Consider the following 22,159-nt stretch of genomic DNA (forward strand, 5'->3'; position numbering starts at 1 on the left):
GCCGGCAGCGGCCGCATTTCCAGCTGGCGTCTTCCGTGCTCGGCCGGGCGGGGCCGTCCCGGTGCGGGGCGATGCGGCCCCTTTGCGGCGACCAACCCCCTCTCGGTTACCCTGGCAACAGCCGCACGGGGCAGCGCGGCGCCCCTCACGTGACCTCGGAGGAGACTGGCTAATCCGCCGGATTTTCACCAATCCCAGGGTACCTCTCTCTCGTTCTCTCCCCTCCCCCTCCGCTTGGCTGCAAGGGAAAGCCCCTCCTCCGCACGCACTCACGTACGCGCGCGGGTACGCGCCCGCCGGGAAGAGGCTCGAGGGTCTGGGACACGTCACGCGCGCTCCAGTTAGCGTCTGGGCTCCGCCTCGCTGCCTCGCTCCGTCGCCAGCCAATGGGGAGGCCCGTCTCATCGGGCCAATGGGGAGGGCCAGCTCTGGCGGCGGACGGAGCGGCGGTGCCGTGAGGAAGGAAACGGCGCTGTCGGGCGGCCGAGCGGGCTGGGCAGGAGGGCTTCCGAGCGGGAGAGCCAGCGAGCCAGCGGCGGCCGGGGAGGCACCGAGAGCCGCCGGTGAGGCGGACGAGTCATGGAGCGGGTGGGCCGGAGGCGGCGACGCCGGCACTACTGAGGCCCGCCGCTGCCGCGCCGCTCCGCCCGCCCGCCCGCCGCCGCTGCTGCTCCCTCAGGCAGGCGGCCGGGCCGGGCGCAGGCAGAGAAGCTGCGAGCAGGCCTCGCGCGCTCGCCGTCGGGCCTCCCGCCGCCACGGACAAGAGGCAGTCGCCGCCGCCGCCGCCGCGCCAGGTAAGAACAGCGCCGAGGCCTCCCTCCCCCACCGGCGGCGAGTCCGGGCGGCGCGGGGGGCGCGGGGGCAGGAGCACGTGGTCTCGGGGAGGCGGCGTGGGAGGCCCCGAATCGAGGCTAAGCGGCTCCTCCGGCGGGGCGGCCTCCGAGGCGGGGAGGGTCGCGCGGCCGAGTGACAGCGGCTCCCGTCCCGACGGGGAGGGGTTCGGGGGCGGCGGCGGGGAGCTCCCTGCGCTGGGGCGGTGCGGGATGCCGAGGGCGAGCTCGAGGTCACCTCTGCGGGCCCGGCTCCCCCAGCACTGGGAGGGCCGGCCGGCGGCGGATGCCAGCGCAGGGCCGCGGTCGGTGTCTGGGAAGCCTCCCCGGGATGGGAGGGGCGCCCCCGCCTGCCCTGCCGGGGAGTCGTAAAGAGCAGCTGCGGGGCTCTCCAGCCTGGCGACGAGGAGGGCGGTGGGGGTGCCTGGAGGAACTGCCTCGGGAGCGGGGGGGCGATGGGGGCAGCCCCGGCCAGGGTGGGGGACGAGGGCCAGTAGGACCGCGGAGGAGCCGTCGAGCCGGGAGCGGGGCGAGAGCAACCTCCAGCCGGCTGCAGAAAAGACGGGCTCGGCGCCCCGAGCCAAGGTGGGTGGCGCCGGTGAAAGGCAGGCGAGGCCCCTGGGAGCCCCAGCCGAAGAAGAGGGTCCGACACCGCGGGGGGGGGGGAGGGGTTGCATTTGCCAGGGTTGGTGCGGTGAAAATGCCTTGGTTCTGCTAATCTCCATTTAATATTTCATCATCTCTCAGCCAGCATCGCTCTGCCTGTGGAGGGAAGCAGCCCTCTGCCAGCAAGGCGGGCTGAACTGCATTTATTTTCTGGTTTAATCTCTAAATTGCCGAGCCTCTTCCTTGGGCTCCCTCCTAAAACAAGAAATAAAAAGCAGCTGTACGTCTTCAAACAGAATTTAAAGCCTCCCACCCACCTCGTCTCTTAAGAAGAGGATTGATTACATGTTTAGAAAGGCAAATCATTCTGCCCCCCCCCCCAAGCCTTGAGGAACTGAGCCCTCTAATGCCCTCTGCCCTTTTCCCAGAGAAAGCAGCTGTCCCGCGAAGGATGTGTGCCTGTGGATTGAAAATCGGCCTGTTCATTGAGGCACAAGGGCTGGTGTGTTTGGATCTGCTTCTCCTCTCAAAATCGTTGCTCTGTTTTGATAGTTGCAGGAAGGAACTATAGCTCCCTCCCCCTCCTTTCCTATTTTGTACACAGATCTCCCTTGTCACAAGGAACACGGCCATAGAGGGAGCAGATCAGTCACTGTCTTTTAAAGCCAAATGCATCTCTGGGGATTGTTCTGGAAAGGGAATATGGACAGAATAGCCCAGCCAGGCAGGCAAAGAGGAGAATAACAATCAGCCAGGGAGATTTTCATGGTTGTGCTTGGAAATGTTATCAATAATGTTCCTAGAAGTAATTCTGCTTTTACGAAAAATGGAGCCTGCCTCTTGGATTTTGCACCTCTTCCCCTTTCTCTCACAGTTTTTATGTGTTTTTCTGTGGCCCTAGTTTTATTCTGGTTTTTGTTTCTTAATGAAATCCAAGAGACCCTAATTTTTGAATAGAGTTTAAGTGTTCGTGGTAAAACTTATTTTGACTAAAATAGATGGCTTATATCTGAGTAAGAAAGAGTCCTAATTTTATGCTGGAAATAAATTTTTAAAATGTTACAGATGGTGCTAGTGAGGAAAGTAGATGAAAAGTAAGATTCTTTGTCGAAGTCAAGAAATTCTTTACCATTATAGTAGGCATTGTGGGAGGCTATTTATAGTCAGATTGAGCAGCAATAGGGCGCTGCTTTATGCAAGGACACAGCAGTTCCAAGTAGGCCCCTGGAGAATTGCGAATGTTTTAGGATATAATTCTCTATGGAATAGAGATAGTCACATAGGCAACCCAGTATTTACAGCTCATGTAAACATTCTGCATTTTCTCCTTAAAGAGTTAACTGGCTAAACTGGTTGAACAGGGCTGCATCTGGGAGGCTGGGTTTGGGACTGCCCTGGCTTTTGAACCTTATGCCTTAGGAGCAAGCTTAGAACACTCTGTGTATTGTGGCTGCTGCATGTACAGTTGTGCTGAGTTATGGATAGTTGCATGCATAATTCAGTTCCCATGGCAAAGGGACATGAAGGATTTCCTAAAAGCATTTTTACTTTTTGGGAATAGATCACTAAAGGCTTAAATTATAGTATACAATAAGCGGTACCATGACGTGCTAGTGATGGCACATAGTTGCTTATGGGCTGTGTTTCTAACCTATATGTAGATGTTAAAATAATTACTTTTTGGCACATAGCTGTGAAGCTACACATGTGTTCCCCCCCTTGGTTTAACTACCAAAGAGAATAATAAAGAGTAAGCTGTGTAGATGAGTCCCAAAGGTGCTTTTTCAAAAGGCAACTGGACTTTGATTTTTCTTTGAAGACATTTCGCTTCTCATCCAAGAAGCTTTTTCAGTTCTGAACTGAAAGTGCAGTTGACTTTTGAAAAAGTACCTTTGGAACAATCATGGCCTGGATGACTGAGACTCTCCATAGACTTATTTCTCCGGTAATGTTCATACAGTACCAGTTTGCCTTGCTCAAAGGAGATGTGCTAATATTAATTCTAGGATGAAGATGAGGAGAGACTAGTTGGGACAGTATCGTTGCACACAATGGGTAGCTCTAACTACATGGCAGAGTGGATGTTCCAGGTCTCATTATTGAGATAATGTATATGTTCTGGGTTAATAGTATACTTATGAGTATTAAAATCTGAATTTAAGCATTTTTTTCCAAATCAAAACATTTTGTAAAAATTATTGTGACGAACATAAATCATTAATATTTGTAGTTTTTGCCCTTCACAAAATAAAATGTCAGCTGATGTGGAAGATTCTGCTTTGATTTCTAGGATAGGTTTTTATTTGCCAGGAAAGAATGGTTTCTTAGTGTGATCAGGCAGCATTAATCAGACCCTATCATCAGTCTAGTCTCCTTAAGGGAACCACACACATATATATAAAACCATTTGGATTTTATAAAGTAGAGAGAGTGTTAATGCTCCAAATAGATTTGTGTAATATTTTTCTCAAGCCTTTTTCTTAGCATTTGTAAAACTACCATTAAAATACTATTTGTGTGTGTGGTACTGAAGGTATGTTTAGGAAACAATGTGAGAAACTGCAATGTCAAAAAGGTAATTTTGTATGTTAACTAAAATACAGGAACAAATAGGTTCTGAATATTTATGGCTACAGAACAGAGTGGAATAAAAAAACTGCATTGTCCTTTGATTCAAACTTGGTATCTGCAGTATTGTTGCTGCTGCCACTGTTTTTTTAAATCCATGTATGTGTGTTTTAATTGGTTTGCAGTGTTCACTGTTTTTAATGGAATAGATTTACTTGGTGTGGTTCAGTTAAAAAAATTCTGAATGATAATCTTTAATCTGGCTGCGCCATTCATGCAGTTTTTTAAAATAAGCTTCTGTTGTCTGACCAATACTTCAGTAGCATTTTGGGGACAACATATGAAAAATATGTATATTGCAGCAGCAGTTTAACAACAAAATGAAGCCCATTTGAAATATATGTATGTAGCCAGATTAACTTACATTTTAATCAGAATAGTTAATTGTGATTTGGAGGTTGCTATCAAATCATATTAAAGGTGATACTTGCTTGTCAAGAATAGACTTAAAAACCACATTGTAAATGGCATTTTAAAATTATTAGGATCTTTCTTTCAGAGAGATATGTCACAGTACGGTTATATCAAGTCTGGTGAGTCTAGTTTAGAATAAGTTGTTCAATTCACGATTTAATCTACTGGAAGATCTAAGGAAAACTAGACATGAGATCAGTATCAAAAATAAAAGAAGCATAGTAAGGACAGAAATAATGAACTGACAGATAAAGCAAATGATCTTTGTTCTTTAAGGAATATGCCTGCCTCACAGTTCTTATTGAATGGGATGTATTACTCAGAACCTTGACATTATTGTTGTTAACCTTTATCTTTGTGCATAATCACAATTTGTAACTTGGAAGCCCATAAGACAAATCTGAGAGCTGTCCTACAGTTTTGGTTTCAACTTAGACATGAAAGAGGTATGAAAAACATGGCTTTGTCTTAAAAACACTTGGTAAATACCTCTCTCCCTTAAGAAGGTGGATGACGTTGGGGCGGGGGGTATCCACAGTCTAACACCTCAAAGTGACAGTTCACAAACACAGTTGCTTAACAGTTGGCCTCAGGAACAATTAGCTACCTGAGGTGGAACTCAATAAAAGGCTGGGACTAGTGGGCTGGGGTAGTTAGTTCCTAGCTGGGAAAGTTTCAGAGAGTAGTTGATTCATTAGATTAGAAAGTGGCCAGGTTCCTATGTGAGTGATTTAAAGTTTCAGCTTGTGTCCTAAAAAGCTGGTATATGCTCCTGTATAGAGAATTCATTTGAGAAAATAGATGGTTTTTTTGTTGTCAATATATACATTTTCTAAAGAGGAATTTAAAAACCATTGCAAGTATCAGTGGCTCTCTGGTTACCAACAGTACAGATAGTTTATGTCTGATTGGTGGTTATTTCATTTGGGAAGATTTTCCCAGAGGTTAGGTAACCAGAATGAATATATTCCACCAGAGTGGGGGAAGGATTTCCGGTATCTTGTGTTAGTAATACTTGACTCTCTACACATTTGCTTTGTTTTCGGGTTTTTGCTGCAGTTTTAGAACTCTGTAAACTTGGTTAATATACTGGTTGGTTTAAGAGAAAATGCTGATCCTTAATTATGAGGCCTGACCTAATTTTTAAATCATCTTTTATAATGCTATAGCATTGTTTCTTCAAAATATGTTTTTCTTGAAGTTTTACTCTGACCTTTGGTTCTACAAACATAATGTTACAAAACTAAAAGGATTACACAGTGTATCTTATATGGACGTCTTAATTTTATTTAAGTTGCTTTATTAAATTGAGAAAAAGAAGCGGAAATGATATGCTTTTCTTTTGAGAATATTGCTAATCTAATTTCTCATTTCCCTTTGTTGTTATAATCACATTTAATGCATTAATCATTGAAGAAACTATATTTAAACCTCTTTGACAAATCTTGCAATTTCTTCGAAAGTTGCTATATAGATTTTGAGCAGTGCTTAAATCTGTCCTTTTTCTAGCAAGTTGTTTTTTTTTAGCTCATTATGTGAGTAAGACTGTTCTGTTGGCACAGTTTAGTTGAAAAATTGACACGTATGGGAATTCAGCAGGTACTTCCTCATAGCTATTAAAAATATGTCAATTTTTGCTGGTGGGAAACATGACCTGGGAGAAGCCAGATCTCCTCCTCCTCTGAAGTCCTTCATTGTTTTTACAGAGAAAAGTAAGCATCCACATTTTTGTCAGCAGTGCCCCCGCCATCTGCCATTGGTTTGCTGCACTGCCCTTGGCATTTATGCAGTGAATTATTTATCCTCAAGGAGTCTGTGGGCAAACTCCTTGCCTCTTTAAAAAAAAAGTGGAGAGGATTCTGCTTGTAACAGCAGAATGGACTTTGATATAAAACAGATCTGTTTTTAAGGGCAGATATTCTTAATTGTTGAATAATATTTTTATAAACTATCAAGCACTGTCTGAACTCTTCTATAGAACTGTTTAACCCTTATAAGGATTATATATTTATTAGTAAAATATTTTTATTATAGATGGTCCAGTTTTTAAAGTTTTTGCTTGAAAAAGGAAGAGTTGTGAACAAATGGGCTTTAAGGGTGGTAGTGAGAGTAGCAACCTTGGATTTTCCTTATGATTAGAAAACACAGCAGTCATACTGCTTGTTGTGAAGAGGCAGTGGCTACTTCATAACCATCGCCCACTAATAGTCCTGCTGCCTTTGGTTGGTTGTGACTAGGAAGAGGAATGTTGTTAGCATTTGGGGAGACCATGTGCAGCTATTGAAGCCATGTCCCTGGTCATTGGGCAGGCTGCCGATGTGGAATGATGGAATTTCCTCTGAAGTCTATTCTAAGTGGTCACCTGAACGGCTGAGTCTTCCACCCAGTGTGAAGACATGCTTTGTTTATGTGTAGGTCATTTACTAAATCATAATTGGCTGTGCTCATGAATTGTGAAGTCAAAATTTACAAGTTGGCTTAGAACGATGCATGTACCATATTGTGCAATTGCTTAAATGGTCAGGGCTGAGGTTCTCTCTGTCAAAGAGCAGCTGGCTTGATGGGAATGTGTTTCACATGGTGCATTCTGATGTCCTTTGGAGAAATTTCTTTTAGACCTAACCGCATGATTGCTTTCATAACTTTTTCACTGGGTGAAAAATGAGGATGTAGGATTACCGTTTACATATGTGAAATGGTTTAAGCAGATCTAACTATAACAGGAAAATGGTGGTAGGGTTGGGGAACTCGTGGAAATAATGAAATCATTTGTTTCATCTTTCATTTAAATTAAGAGCTATAAATACTACATAGGAGAGCCCTCCAGCACCAGAGTGAAAGTCTGCATGTTATTTGCCAAGGGGCCAAGCAAATGCCTCTTGAGTCTGCTTGCAGGACTAGGAGGCCACTGGCTCTCCTGCTTAGATCCCCTGGCAACTGATAAGGTGGAGTGGGGGCAGCACTGTATTTGATTCTGGAGAGAGATGGCATCATGCAGTTATCAGAGCTGGCAATTCTGAATAGCATCCTTCACGAGAACATGGGCATTTTTAAAATTGAAATAGATTCTACCATTCTTTCCAGTTAAAAATATAAATCCATGGCAACCCTTTTGTGTTATTTTATTTAGTCCTGATAGAGGTCATTTGCCTATAGATTTTGGAGTGGTTTTCCTAGTTCACATATTGTTTGCTGAAATTCAATATTGTTTATTTCCTTACAAGTCATATTGTGTTCTACTCTAGTTCACATTTTTATTAGATGGGAGTATGTGTTCACTGTTCACATGTACTTATATATAGTCATGGTTGCTTTCTATATATTAAATAATACAATTAATGTTTTATATTTTCAAATGTTTTAGGCAAGCATTAGAAATATTTTCTGGTCTTGGTTGTTTTGAGTACACTTTGGAGTGCGATCCAATGATTGGTCTGCGTGATTGAGAAGTGTAACTGGAAATATGGGGTTCAGTTAATGGCTGCTGTGTTCCATTGACATAGCTGTGACAAGAAAGCAATCATTGGAATTGGGTATTCCAGAGGCAGACTCATAGGATAACAGATTGATCATGTGACATCTGCGTGACCACATAGATAAGTGTCCCCTCCTTCCACCCCGGATTTCTCTGATTTGATCCCTCAGATATATCAGTGGGGCATTCATAGGTTTGTTTTCTTGCCTGTCCATGAGGTCTTCTCAGGCATCTTCTCTAATCCCAAAGTTCAGAAATATCAATGCCGCTTCTTCAAAACCCAAGGAAATACCATTGCTCTGTACCTTTCTAGTTACAGACAACTGGAGAGATCTAAGTTCAGTATTCAGCTATGAACATAAAAATAATTACAAACCTGTCCTTTTAGTAAAAATTACCTGAAAGGATTGAATTGAAGATTAGCTGGATTGATCTATGTACTGTATTCTGATCTTCTTGGAGATTTAGTAAGTTTTTAAATGTATTAAATGTGACTTGTAAATTCTAAATTTTAATAATTTTGTCAAATTCTGCTGGAAATAAGCAAATAAATTATGATTTCATATGATTAATCCAAGCCTTATATAATCTCTTGCCCCTGTTTCTCCTTTGGGGTATGAACTTGTCTTGTACTGGAGGCTTTTATCATCCAGTATTTTCAACATGTCCTGGATAGATTTTAGTTCAAAGTGTTGCCATTAGTTTGCATTGTTACTTTTCTGGCTTTCTGTGCTGAAGCCTTAGTACTGTAATTCAGCAACTGAGAAAGAAAGTCTAAGTTTGTAAATGGGTTTCTTTCATTTTGTAACAGTTATTTTTAGCTGACACATTGAACATTGATTCCAGATAAAATCTTTTTGGATTGATTTGAATGTTTCAAAAATCAATATTGTAAACCTTGGTATGCAATCAAGTACTTCCTAAAAAAAACATCGGCCACTTTTGCATTGTTAGAAGAAAACAAGATGGATATGCCCATATAGTCAACAGCAGTTGAGTCTGAGGGAGATTTTACCTTACTTTTTATAGTTCTAAACATATTTAACGCAGGTAATTTGCTATAATTATTGTTTAATTTATTATGCTTTGAGTTTCTGCTGTGGCTTTAGTACAAGATCAGATAATGTTGTACCTTATGATTCTTGACTTTTGACGAATGTATCTTTTCTTTTATGTATACTGAGAGCATTTTCACCAAGACAAATTCCTTGTGTGTCCAATCATACTTGGCCAATAAAGAATTCTATTCTATAACTGTGTTCAGCATCAGGAAGTCTGACCCAATAGATTTACTATAATTGTGGCACTAATTATCTTTGAGTAGCAAAGATCTACATTGCATCCCAGGAATTTTCTTTTCCTAAGTCTCAACAGTGAAATGTGAAATGGCAATTTTACCACCCGTCATAAGTCATGTTTGTATTGTAAGGGAACAAGGTATGAGGGCTTCATTTGAGTTCCATGCGTGGAATATAGGTATCCTTCCACCATTGGCTTCTAAAGGGCTTTGGGTGTAAATATTACCATATAATATTGACAAATTAGTTTTATATACAACAATCATTTCAGCAACCTTTAAAAAAGAATAACATATGATGATAAACTGTGGGCTCTATTTGTTTTGAGAAGAAATTCTAAGAGTAGTGGTAAAATTCTGCTTCCTGAAATATCTTTAGAAAGATGGAAAGGCAATGTTTACATTTTGTCACGCAAGATAAGTTTATGCAGAACAAAATCCCGGTCATGGTAATATCACACGGTCCTCCTGCAGCATGTTTAGCAGTTTTGAAAACTTCTGCATTCTTTGTTCCTGAGTCATGCCTGCTAAAGTTAGGAATACAGATTATAAGATAGTCTCCAACCAGCATTATATTTTAGGTGGCTAAGGTTGAGTTAGCAGAGTGAAATCTGGTGGAGCAAACAGCAACCCTCTTATTTATTATTATTTATTAAGTTTGGTTCCCAGAGTGAAGATTCTCTAGCTTTATAGTGTACTTCACTTAATTGTAGTAAATTCGGACCAATATCTTTTGTTTATGGAAATAATGCTGTAGATGCCTACTAGCCAGTAGGTAGGTTGTAGTAATTATGCTTAAATATTGTGCTTGTTGGAAGATGACAAATCTTACAATTATCCCATGAAAAGCTGTATACGTAGAAGTTGTCTGTGGATCCTTTCTGGGTCCTTATTTTGGCCCCTCTATAGATAATAATCTACATTAAAATATCTTTAATGATTGTGATTTAGTAACTGTTTATTGCAATCCTGAGTGATCCTGGCCTGGACTTGATTTTCTTCTTTGCTTACCTGGTGAAAGCCTTTTTACTGTGATATTTGAACTTTGTTTTAATGGTCCTGAATCAACCTGTTCTTTTTTGTTCAGTTTTAACAAATCCTTTTATTTGGTTCAGTTTCTGATGAGTTGTTCATGAAACTATGCCACGTCCTAGAAAAAAAGTAATATTAAAAATATTAAAATAAACCACTTCAGATGTTTATACTGACATATATTAGTTGCTGATCTGAACTAAGGTATTGATGAGTATTACCATGGTTTTGAGGTATGTCAGACTTGTTTGACACTTCTATGTGAAATACTCTGTTTAAAAGTTTTTCAGCAATGGTATTTGTGTAAGGAAGTAACCATTTAAGCTGCAAGTCCTTAAGCAATGGAAATGTTTTCTAGACAAAAATAATTTCAAAATTTAAATCATCTTAATATCTGGTTCAGTGCCATATGTTGTTTTGGAAAGCACATTGCACATTCACTAGTTGCTTGCCTTTAATATATTCAGATAGTGTGCCTCTTACATTAGTGCTTAAAATATAATTGTAGCAATTTGTTCTTAAACTATTACTGATCTAAGGCTGTTTCCATCAAATGGGAAAAACTAGTCATGAAGAATATACCTCAAAAATAATTGTGGTAGTTATTCCTCATGTTTGTCAATTTGCCAGATTTGTGTTGAGGCATTCTGTCAGCCATACTGCTAACGTTCCTGCATTGTGCATGTATTGTTATGGGGTATAATTTTTTTCTGAATTGTATTTTGCTTTATTTTTTTTCTCCTGTTGTTATGGAAACTCAGTCCAATGTAGCAGTGATTGCTAACAAGTGCTAGGTTATAGTGCCTTTTTAAAATGAAGATGTGTTAGTCATGTTGCAGTTTTTTGGCCATGGAATTTTGCCCGCTTGGAGATGTTCTTCACATATTGTAGCATGATTGCAGCACCTTTTGGAATGTAATGTAAATATATCTTACAAATAGTTCTTTTGAGTACAAGAATTGGATTCCTCATGGGGTCTTAAAATTTCTATAGCATCTGTTGAGTGGGTTTGAAATCTTGTATTTTAGATTTAGGCAGCTAACAATTTTATTCAAGATATTTTACCCCTGTGTGATGGAGTTCTTTCAGAAGATTTTAATATTTTGAAATGCAGACGTTTGCATCTGTGTACATAAAGAAGACAAACTATTTAAAGCATTTTATAAAGCAACAAATGGTATCTTATTGTCTGCCTTGTCCCTTAAAGCATGACATTTCTGTTTTTATTTAAAATATCCATATTGTTAAGGAATATTTATGCTAAAGGAAAATGAATTTCTGCTTTGTTCATCTGGCTTTTCAGAAGGGGTGGGATTCAAAATTTTTAACAACCGCTTCTGTGGCGGTGGCTTAATTTGTGGGGGTGGCTTGCTGGTCATGTGACTGGGTGGGCGTGGCTTGGTGGTCACATGATTGGGGCTTGCAGAGTCTCACCTAGGGAAATCAGATCAGATGGCGGAAGGCAGACAGCGATGGCTGGCGGGCAGGTGGGCGGGTAAAGGGAGATTGCAGGCAACGATGGCGCAGGGCCAAGATAAGGAGGGGCGGGGGGGGGAAGGATGTCGTGCATGCACAATAAGGACTGACTGGACAGGGAGCGGAGAAGTGGGCGGAGAGCGGTGGGGCCAGCCAGGGGCCAGATTTACCGGTTCTTCGAACTACCGAAAATCATAACTGGTTCCACCAAACTGGTCCAAACCGGAAGAATCCCACCCCTGCTTTTCAGGGTTTCTTTTTTAAAGCAATGGGTTTCTTATGTAAAAGTCAACACATAAACATCACATTCGTAAAGATTGACAGAACTGGCCTTATCTCCATTTGGTAGCGTAGTTAGGCAAACTATAGCCTAAAAATAAAAAGAATCATACACCATAACCTAAAACAAAAATCAAGAAACTTGTTGTCATCCTTAATTTTGAGGATCAGTTTCCATTTCCATAAGTAAATGATGAGAACTGCCGGAAGACATAATAGAAATTACTTAATGTACCCATTGGCTGCCCCCCCCCCCCCCCCCCACTCCCCCAGCTGTTCTATAAATGCTTTCCTCTTGATGATAAGATGTTTCTAAAAACCACATTCTTGTGGGAATGAATGTTCAGAGTCCTCTGTTACTTTTCCAGCACAAAAATAGCTGACAGAAGAGATATTGGCTTGAATTAAGCAAGTTCCTTACATATGGCCAAATGCTTCTGTGCGTGCAAGGGTTGGAATTATCTGAGGAGGTTTCTTTTTGAATACAGTTGCTATACTGCATTGAGAGTTTTTGCGAGCGTTCCTCCTCCGTGTGAGAATGCCTTCTTGGATGAATAGTGTGGCAGCAGTGGGGCTGGAGGCTATGGTCACTTTGCATCCTTTCTGCTCTGGTATCACTAGTTTTTGACAGTGTGGTAAATTAAACACCACACTATTATATAAATAACATTAAATAATTGAATTGGTTGCCATTTTTTTCTGAATACTTCCTTATTCAACAGATGACTTGTGAACATTTCTGAGTTTCTTAATATGTTCTCTGAAAAAAACAATAAAGCACATTGTGATTGGCATATAGGGCCTGGTTTTGGTGTAACCTATATATAACCAGCTTGGCTTAAGAGTGTTTTTATATTTTAGAGTCATTAATTTTGTTAAGCTGTCTGGAGGAAAAGATTGCCTGTTGAAATAATCATCAGACCATTCAATTACATGTTGCCAATAAATCATTCCTTTTGTTAAAATTTGCAATTCTTGGTAATTGAAAGACAGTTTTTAATTTCAGTGTGTAACGAAGAGGCAGGGTATCTTGTGATGTACCTGAATAGGCTATCACCTAAACAGGAATTGACACCATACTGGACTTGTACTCATATTACGAGTGTGAACAAATTGTAGATATTCTTAATTCTGTATCACATTCAATGTAAATTCGTAGATTTCAAGTTATTAATTATTTTGTATGTCTACTGGAAAAATATCAAGAATATGGGAGAATACTTTAAATAGCAAAGTTGCCCATTGTAAACAGGCCATTGCTGTGTGTATTATTTCTGGCTACACGGTATTGTTGCTTGCACTTAAGTTTTTTCCACAAGTGAATAGGTTAATGATATTTGATAGGTGGAAAAGATATGTAGAGGGAATGAGGAAGAAGAAGCAAAGAGGATAGGGTTTACTTGTAATAATGACCATCTCAGTTATCTTGCTTTTTTACTTTAAGGTTACATAAAAGATAGATTTAAATTTTAGAAAATATATAGCATTTTGCAGTAAACTTCTGTTGCAGCTACATTTATAAATTTCTGTTGGATTCCTGCCCATTTCAGAATATAGACTAGGGTTGCTGGAGCTTTCCAGCGTCTTCCATTTGCCCCAAAAATCCTGTTTGCGTGAGAAAACAAAGCAGAACAAATTATTTTGTAATAAAAGCAATAATATGTATATTTTACATATGGACATTTTTTCCTTGTTTATGTGGGCTAGGAAGATCTACAAATTTCAGCAAGCAGTTACAGCAGAATATGAAGTTAATTTGCTTGGATAGTTTTTCCCCACATTTAATTATGAGCTAAACTTCTAGATTTTATGGCAATTAAATTCTTAACTGAAATAATAAATTGCCCCTATGATGATATAGGAAGAATTGTGTAGGTGTCACGATTAAAGTGTTGAACTGGTACCTGGGTCTAAGGTTATATTCCTCCTGAAGGATGCAGTTCATTAACTTGTTTTAGAATATGTTAATTTGCTCTAAATGATTATTATTAGGAAAAATTGTAAAAATCCTATGGGTTTTTTGAAGGAAGGCACAGATAAAAATATGGTGATCAGGCATGAAGATTACTTTTGCCATCCTAAAAGTTCTGTGAAGTTTGCACAATGGTGTCTATACAAGTAAAATCAATAAAATGTATCCTTTTACTTGCTTTGTTTCATCTCTGCATCACATGCTGCCTCTTTCTGTTTAGAATTGCAAAAGATTCCTGTGGCAGCTCACTGAAATAGAAGTGGTAATATTAGAAAGGCATTTTTCTTTTCAGGAGAGCACTTGAAAAAACACACTAGTCAGACTCGCTGCTTTTTATTTCTGCATTCCCTCTCCATCTGTTCCTTACTTTACCTTGTGCCCTGAAAGTTCACCCACCACCTGTCCCTAAAATGAATTCTCCTTTCTCATATATTCCCATTTAGATTGTTTAACATTGTTTGGTGGCTACTGATGTGGTTTTTACTTTCTGAAAAAGTCATTGAAATGGAATCTTTTGGCATTGTTCTTCTGGATTGGTTTGTTTTGCCAGGTACTCCATTGGTTTAGTTTTTCAAGTTCAGAGGGTTTTTTTTACTGTTATATTTCTGATGTTATTTGGATCAAGCAGTCTTAGGAAGTACTGAGCTATTTCTGTAAACTAGTTGGTCATTCCCCTCTTTACCTTTTAAAAGTGCTCTGATTGAGAGGATTGCAAATAAATGACTAAGCAACCAAAAACACTTAAAATTCAAAGTTCATTGTCAGTCTAGAAAAATCAGGATCACACCTGAAGTTCAAGTCAACCTGATTTATTACTCATGCCTATATATGAGAACCTAGTTAACGAGCTATCAGTATGAAATTGGTGCTGGATAGACTTACTGAATTCAGGGGGGAGCTGGATTTGGATTGCTTGTGGAAACATAAGGATTCCAGATTGATTCCTCTCCTGAGCAAGGTTTTGCTTGTTCTTCCCCTACATTTGCATTTGTAAAAATTCAAAGTTTTATGACATCAACAAGTATTAGTGGCTAAGGGAAGCTGTCTAATTGCTTGTTCATATTACTATTGTAATTGTTTCAAGCCTGTGTGTTTTTTAAAAAAACATAAGTATGTGCTTTATCTGGCAGATTTTATATATTTCTAATTATTGTTTTTGGTCTATAAATAAACTTCATGTCTGGCTTGTCACCAAGATATGAACTTTCCTCCCTCCAATAAACAGCATTCTGTTTAACTAAAATGCTACAGTATGGTTAACACTTCTTATGTATTCTTCCAATGTTTCTCTGACATTAGATGTGGTTTTGAGATGCAGAGTTATGGCCATTTCCCCCAGAAATCTTGTGTTGATATGAACTCCACTGCATGTTTCTGCAGTGCTAGCATTTTAGTCTTAGTTATAGTACAGTGTGTTGCTTTTCTTTTAGAGATACTATGGTTTCCAGGTGGGCTTCCATCCAAAGGGATTTAGAAGACCAAATATGATCGGTTTCATCTGTTGAACAATATCACGTTAGACAATTATTCAGCTAAAATAATTTCATTGCTAAAATTAATATTTGATGCATTCCTTTATTTATTGCATTTACTAGAGAGTGCTATAAGTCTAGATGTTGATTGTATGCTAAACATACAACTCTCCCTTTTCTAGGTTTGCCTGGGCAAACTTAAGAGCAGCTTCCTTCTCTGCAGTTATGAGTCATGACTTGTTCTAAAATGCTAAGACAGACACCAGATATTCCTATGTGTTAGCTTGTAGAATACTGCTTCTCTATTTAAAACTTGCCATGAATAGTTTAATTTTAAGTGATACCTTTCCTTTGGAGGTGGAATTTGAGTTAGTTTCTTCAGATATTCTTTACATGCTTCTGTTTTGGAAAAAAAGTTCTCAGAGCAAGCATAACAAGTACAGTAAACAAGTTATATAAATGTGTGAATTGCAAATTATCCCAATCTATAAACTTGCTATAAAATTAGTGTGCTACCCTTGTCTTTTTGGTGCTACAGAGCAGAAATAGTTCTGTCTTATATATAAACAGCTGTCTTATATATGTGTTTGTTTGCACATATGCGAAATTTTAATTGTACTATCCTTTCAAGTAATTGGTTTGAACTTTTTGTATTAATGGAGTTTTGGGAGAGCTAGATGAAATGGAAACGGAATTTAAAGTAAAATATCTATAATTTAAGCCAGCATTTTTGAAATATTTATGGGACTATTTTTGTCTTTCAGAATATAGCACTGCTTGTGGGACAGCCTTTTTTTGGATTTTATCTATGTCCAGCTAACTGCTGCTTTCAGCTATGGAATCGGTAAATATTATACTATTTTCTTATGTATTTTTGCCTTTTTCAGTAGATTACATAAATATGGATTTAAAAAAAATTAAAGTGGATAATGTTTCTTCATGGCACTTAAATAGAAGTCTTTTTAATGGTAAGTAGCTCAATTTGTATTGGTTGTAGCACAGGATAATATCTTCAACTTGCTCAAAAATCATAATTTTATACAGAATTGAATATAGTAAGCTGTTTTTACTCTTCGTGTCCTTCTGCTAATCGCAGTCTAATGTGAGACTGGCTGTTCTTTTCTTGCCAGGAGAGAGTTACGTGTGAAAAGGTTATATCTGCCAGTGCTTGTTACTAGTGACCAACTGACTAAATGCTGGATGGCAAGGTAGTTTTATGAGAGGTTGTGCATCCTTGACTTAGTTGTGTTTGTGCAGAGTCTTGTGCCAAAGACTAGCTTTATTCATACATTTGAACAGAAAAAAAAAATCAGGGCAATGTGTGAAAAAGACTTCAAAGTTCTTTACTTTTTTTCTGGAGTCTTTGCCAATTACTATTAAGTGATCACTAACTTGCAAAGAAAATTGCTCTTCAGAATATTGAACATGATTTTTAAAGGAGTTTCATTACAGTGCAACAGCCAAAAAGCAAGTGTGGTGTTCTAAGTGTGGCTTGTGCTGTAGATGTGTGCCTGCCTCTCCTCCCTTCCATCCATTGGAAACTTTATAAAGGTTATGCATTAACCAGCTTTTCAATTCTGATTGAGACTCGGCAAGGGGAGGCCAGCTGAGTGGCTTGTTAGTGAGAAGGAATGTTCTTTCCTCCTGGCACTTCTGCCAGGAGAGGTTCCTGTCCTTCAACTCAGCTAAAGACCCAAGTTCTCCTATTGCACAGAGCCTGCAGATCAGGGTTGGCCAAGAGCAGGGCTCCTAAGGGGTAAAAAATGCCCAAATGTTTTAGGATAGTTGTCACCAGGATGGGGGTTGGCATTTTGTTGGTTACATATAGCTAGAAAACATTAATATCCCAGCATCTTTGCAAGATAAATAAATCATTGTTTTCCTTCTGCATTGGGAAAGTTCTGTTTCAAGTATGTTCTTATTCTGGTCAATAGCTGGAGTAGCTATCACTAAAAAGTAATTATTAGAAAATGTGATCTATTACTGAAATTGATGTGCCAGAGTAAAAGATCTAATTCAGTTAACTGGAGTAATTTCTTGAATATTTTGATTAAGGTTCTGTGTTGGCCTATTTTTAAGTTGGGCCTATTAAAGCATGAGCTGTGGTCTTTGGTCCATAGGTGATAAATTGGCATCACTGGACTTTGTCTGTTGATCTGCTTCTCAGCAACTCTGTAAAAACTGAATAGAATTGGACCAAGAATTGGGAATGAAGCGGGGGGATAGCAGCAGAAGAAAACAAGTTAGAAAGAGGTGGTTCTCGCTGGACTCTGTGTTGAAAAATATATCTGGAAAAAGGAAATTCTGATAGCATGTCGACAAGAAAGGCAATTTGGCAATGACTTTGTTGCTGAATCCTCCTTGATCAGCCCCCTTTCCTCTTTCACCTTGGTTACCAGACTCAGGAAGAGCATCCTTATGAGGCTATATTGGCTTGTGGAAGGAATGGACTATAATCTGCCATGCTGGTTCAATACAGGTTGGCAGATGTGATCAGTGTTAGTCTGGGGTATCTATCATGGCCTGTTTGCCTTGGGAGACTCTTCTGGACATATACATGTCCAATGACGTAGCCCACGTTTTCATTTACCCACACAAGCTCCTTCGCCTCATCACAGCCCCCATCATAGAAGGAGGCATCCTTATGAATCACTGCTAAATGTACTGTTTTTGTTTACTCTGATAAATTATAGTCGTAGCTTTGACTTACATAATAGATATGAATTTGGGGGCTTAATGCTGTGTCAAACAGGTTGAAAGGACCCCAAAAGATGAGTGAGAAATGCTATTTTATTATAAGTGTCACTGCACGTATTCTACATCTCAGATGGCATAGGACACTTTAAATATGATATTCCTGTGAACATAAAAAGAGATTAAAAGTGTTACTTAGAAGGTTTACTTTCATTATCCTACAGAGATATCCCTTTAATTGAGTATCCAGTGATGTGCACACCTGTAATCCTTACCAAATTCCCAGTCTGTAATTCATGTCAATGGTAATTTCAGCTGCTTTCCTGAATATATTTTTAGACATGGCAGACTATAAAGGATTTTTGGACAGTGTAGGCCTGGCTAATATATGGAGGCAGAAAAATGGCAATTCAAGAGAATATACTTACTGTTCTGAAAGACGTAGGAATCTGTTAAGAACAGACATGATTTGCACTTCAAAAAGTTTGGCTGCTGAAGTTGCTAGAGATACTAAAACTATTGCAAGGAAAGTTTCTGAAGCTATTAAACTAGGAAAGGTGCCTGAGTCAAATGGACTATCAGGTTCTTATTCTAAATGTCTTGAGGATGAACCTTTACAAAACACGATGAACACTGTCTGTCCTACAGTGAGGAAGGATACCAGAGTGTTAGAAAGAGGACAGTAAAATTACCACAAAAAAAAAGGGGGGAGATTTGACTTTAAAGAGAGACTATAGGATGATATTGTTGAGTAAGGATTTACAAGTTGTTCATACTGATTCTAGCTGATATGTTGAAAATAATTTAATGGAGGATTTTACCTAAAAGATAATGCTAGAAATGTGTTGGTCATTTAGGAATATTTGTAGGAATGTAACAAAAAACAAACCAAATTGATGTTGCATGCAGAGATTTGGATGGATTTTCTTGTTCAAAGTTTTGGAAGATACAAATTTTGGAGAGAACTTTATAAAATGGGCAAGATCAATTTACAATGTAGATGTTAACAGAAATGTGAAAATAGAAGAACAAACAAAATTGATTAATAGGATTTTAAGATTGAGAAGAAGATAAAATATCTGGATATCACTATGACAAATATGAATTGTATGTTATTTGAAAATAATTAAATAATGAATTGTATGTTATTTGAAAATAATTAAAACATGGAATGATGATAAAACAGATATTGTATGTTAATATACAACTGTCATTGCTGGGGAAAATTTCTATAATAAAAATGAATGTCTTGCCTAGAATGATGTTTTGACAACTGATACACCATTTAAACAGTGGCAGAAGGATGTATCTAAGTTTGTGTGGAAGGGAAAAACAGGAGTTAAATACAAAGTGCTGTAAGATGCAAAGTAGAGGATTGGGTTTACCTGATTTGAAAATGTTTTTTTGCAGCAGGCTATTTGGTTTCGATGTAAGTGGGTGTTGCTGAGAACTAAAAGGCTTTTGGAGTTAGAAGGGCATGACCTGAGATTTGGGTGGCATGGATATTTTTGGTACAATAAGTCAAGTTTAATGAGGATATAAAAAACATTCTGGTAAATGTGCCACATTGAGAATATGAAATGGATACAAACTGAAGTTGTGCCCTAAAACACCTTTATGGATCTCGGCACAAGAAGAAGCATTTCATAGACGAGAAATAATAGGCAGGCATAAATAGCTAACTTATCGTGAGTTACTGGAATTTTGTCCAGGGCAATCAAAATAAAATCAAGAGAAGAACTGGTAGCAAATAGTTATAGTTGTCAGGGGTTTTCTTATTTACATTTATTAGAAAGATTTAAACTAGACAACATAATTCATGGTTTTGAACAAAGTAAGATTGAATTTAAAGTAGAATTGTGTTCAAATGATGAACATGCGGTTTCTAAAAGGAAACATGAAGTGAAAGAATCTATGATAAAGTGGGCTAAAAACTTTTGGTCATAATATATACATGGGAAAATATGTCCCTAAAGGGATTGAAATATAATTTTAAAGATAATTTTTATAAAATGATATATTGTTGGCATATGTACACTGAAAGCTTATGCACCAGAGAAAAAATCCTTGTGCATCCAATCACACTTGTCCAATAAAGAATTCTAATTCTAATATGTCACCAGAGAAATTGTCTAGAATGTATAAAGGCAGTTCAAATTTATATTGGAAATATAAACAACAAGAAGGGACATTTTATATTTGGTGGATGTATAAAAAAGCTAGAAAATTCTGGATTCAAATACACACACTGATTCAGAGGATGTTAAAAATTAATATACAATTGAAACTAGAGGTTTTTCCTTTGGGATCAATGGACAAGCATTTGGAAAAAAAGTTAGGAACTGTTTTTGTACATGATAATTGCAGCAAGAAGATTGTATGCACAAAGATAATAAAGTTAGTGAAGATGATGGAGTTTTCTGAGATGGCTAACCTACAGAAAAATAACTATTGGACTGTGTAGGTGTCACATAAGTGTATTGGTCTAATTTGGTGGTATACAAATCTGATAAGTAAATGAGAAAAACCGTTCTCCACGCTGCTGCGAGAGTCCAGGCTAAGGAAAACTCCTCCTCCTTTGTCATAGGAGCTGAGTCTGTCAAGCTGATAAGACCTGCCTCTGTTGCCGTGGCACCCAGCTTTTGACTCAGCCCCTCGTCCGGGAAGGACGTGTCTCTACGAGATGTAGTTAGTTGCTATTGGAATAACATCAATCAACAAAAATTAAATATCAGCTGCTCCCGGGGATCTGGGGATCCACTCTCCTCCAGCACTGGGGCTTTGACGCCAGACGTCAACACAGCGACGGAGTGAGTACCAGCATAAGAGCCTCGGCTCGTGCCGAGGTTTCACATGCCGGCCCCAGACCTTCACACAGCCCGCGTAACAGCAATTTACTGACTGCGCCTATCAGCTGATGGCAAGGGCGCTTTATCACAGCGCCTCTCAGATGACTTAAAGGGAAAATTGGGCCTGTTTAAATTCCCAGGCCTTATATCCACAGCATTAATTACGGCCTCACAGCGGTGATCCCTCTCGCCTGGCCTAAGGAAGCAGGGAGGACGACCAGATAGACTGCTTCCAGTGCCTTTAGGCCATAGCAAAATGGAGAACGTGCAGGCCCTGTCAGATCTACTAGGCCGCGATGAGGCCCATTCCTCCAAAGCTTCTCAAGGGCCATCCAAAAGAAGAAGACATTCAAGGCCCCATTCAGCTAAGCGGGAGGCAGCGGCCAAGATTAAGGCCAAGGCCTTCACTACCAAGAAGGCCGAAAAGACAGAGCTTAAGGCCGAAAAAAGGAGACATGAGGCCTTGGAAAGGCAATTCACCAAAAGCCTTGAACAAATGGGTGAGTGGAGCCAACCGTCTCCTCAATCTGGTGATTCGCAGGCCTGCCCACAAACTGTATCCAGGGCTGCAGAGGCAGAAGTAGGCCCTACTCATCATTTACAGGCATGGTCTCCAGATGGGGCTGCTGAGGCTTTTTTTCCTCAGGACTTAAGCAGAACTGGCTCTAGTTTTAGGCAGGCAGTCTGGGCATCAGAAGCACCCAATGCTCATGGGAATCTGAAGATACTAAAGAGGTGGTATCGGTGGCCCTTATATGGGATTGATGAAGGATTTCAGCCATTTTTGTGCCCTATTGGTTTTTTACCATCCTTTCCATCAGTACCTGAGGTCCTGAGAGGTCCGTGTATAACAGACCACCTGAGCAAGGGTTACCTCCTTCTCATACTGCATGGGTGGACTACGAGGAAGGGTGTTCCATGGACCCGTCTGACTAGAGCCACTCCTCTGTGTCTGAGGAGGAGGAAGGGGAGGTTCGAGACTCCAATTTTTCAGAGGATGAGGATTTAAAGCCTGAGCAACTGACCTTTATAGGTCTCTTCCGACACTCCTTGTTCAAGTCTCTTTTTTCCCAAAATACTGCTCAGTTGGCTCTGGATGAAATTACAGTGGAACCCTCTTGGGGAACCTAAGCCC

At 39.8% G+C, this 22,159-nt stretch overlaps 1 protein-coding gene across 3 annotated transcripts in view; it reads left to right on the forward strand.

Annotated features, from left to right (window-relative positions):
• Positions 1-365: 365 nt before the first annotated feature.
• ANKRD11 (ankyrin repeat domain 11) overlaps positions 366-22,159 on the forward strand; it is a 114,111-nt gene continuing 92,317 nt past the window's right edge. The window contains exons 1-2 of one of the 3 annotated variants that reach the window (XM_087971351.1): positions 406-794; positions 16,246-16,325. The gene's annotated coding sequence lies outside the window, so the exon portion shown is untranslated. Of the gene's footprint in view, positions 795-16,245; positions 16,326-22,159 lie in introns of all 3 variants that reach the window. The other 2 variants (XM_026684865.2, XM_087971352.1) reach the window with 2 other exon arrangements.

The sequence above is a fragment of the Notechis scutatus genome, chromosome 9 (genome assembly GCF_049901735.1).
Source record: "Notechis scutatus isolate UNSWTSFEM ecotype Mainland chromosome 9, rNotScu1.2, whole genome shotgun sequence".
In the NCBI taxonomy this organism is placed as follows: Eukaryota; Metazoa; Chordata; class Lepidosauria; order Squamata; family Elapidae; genus Notechis; species Notechis scutatus.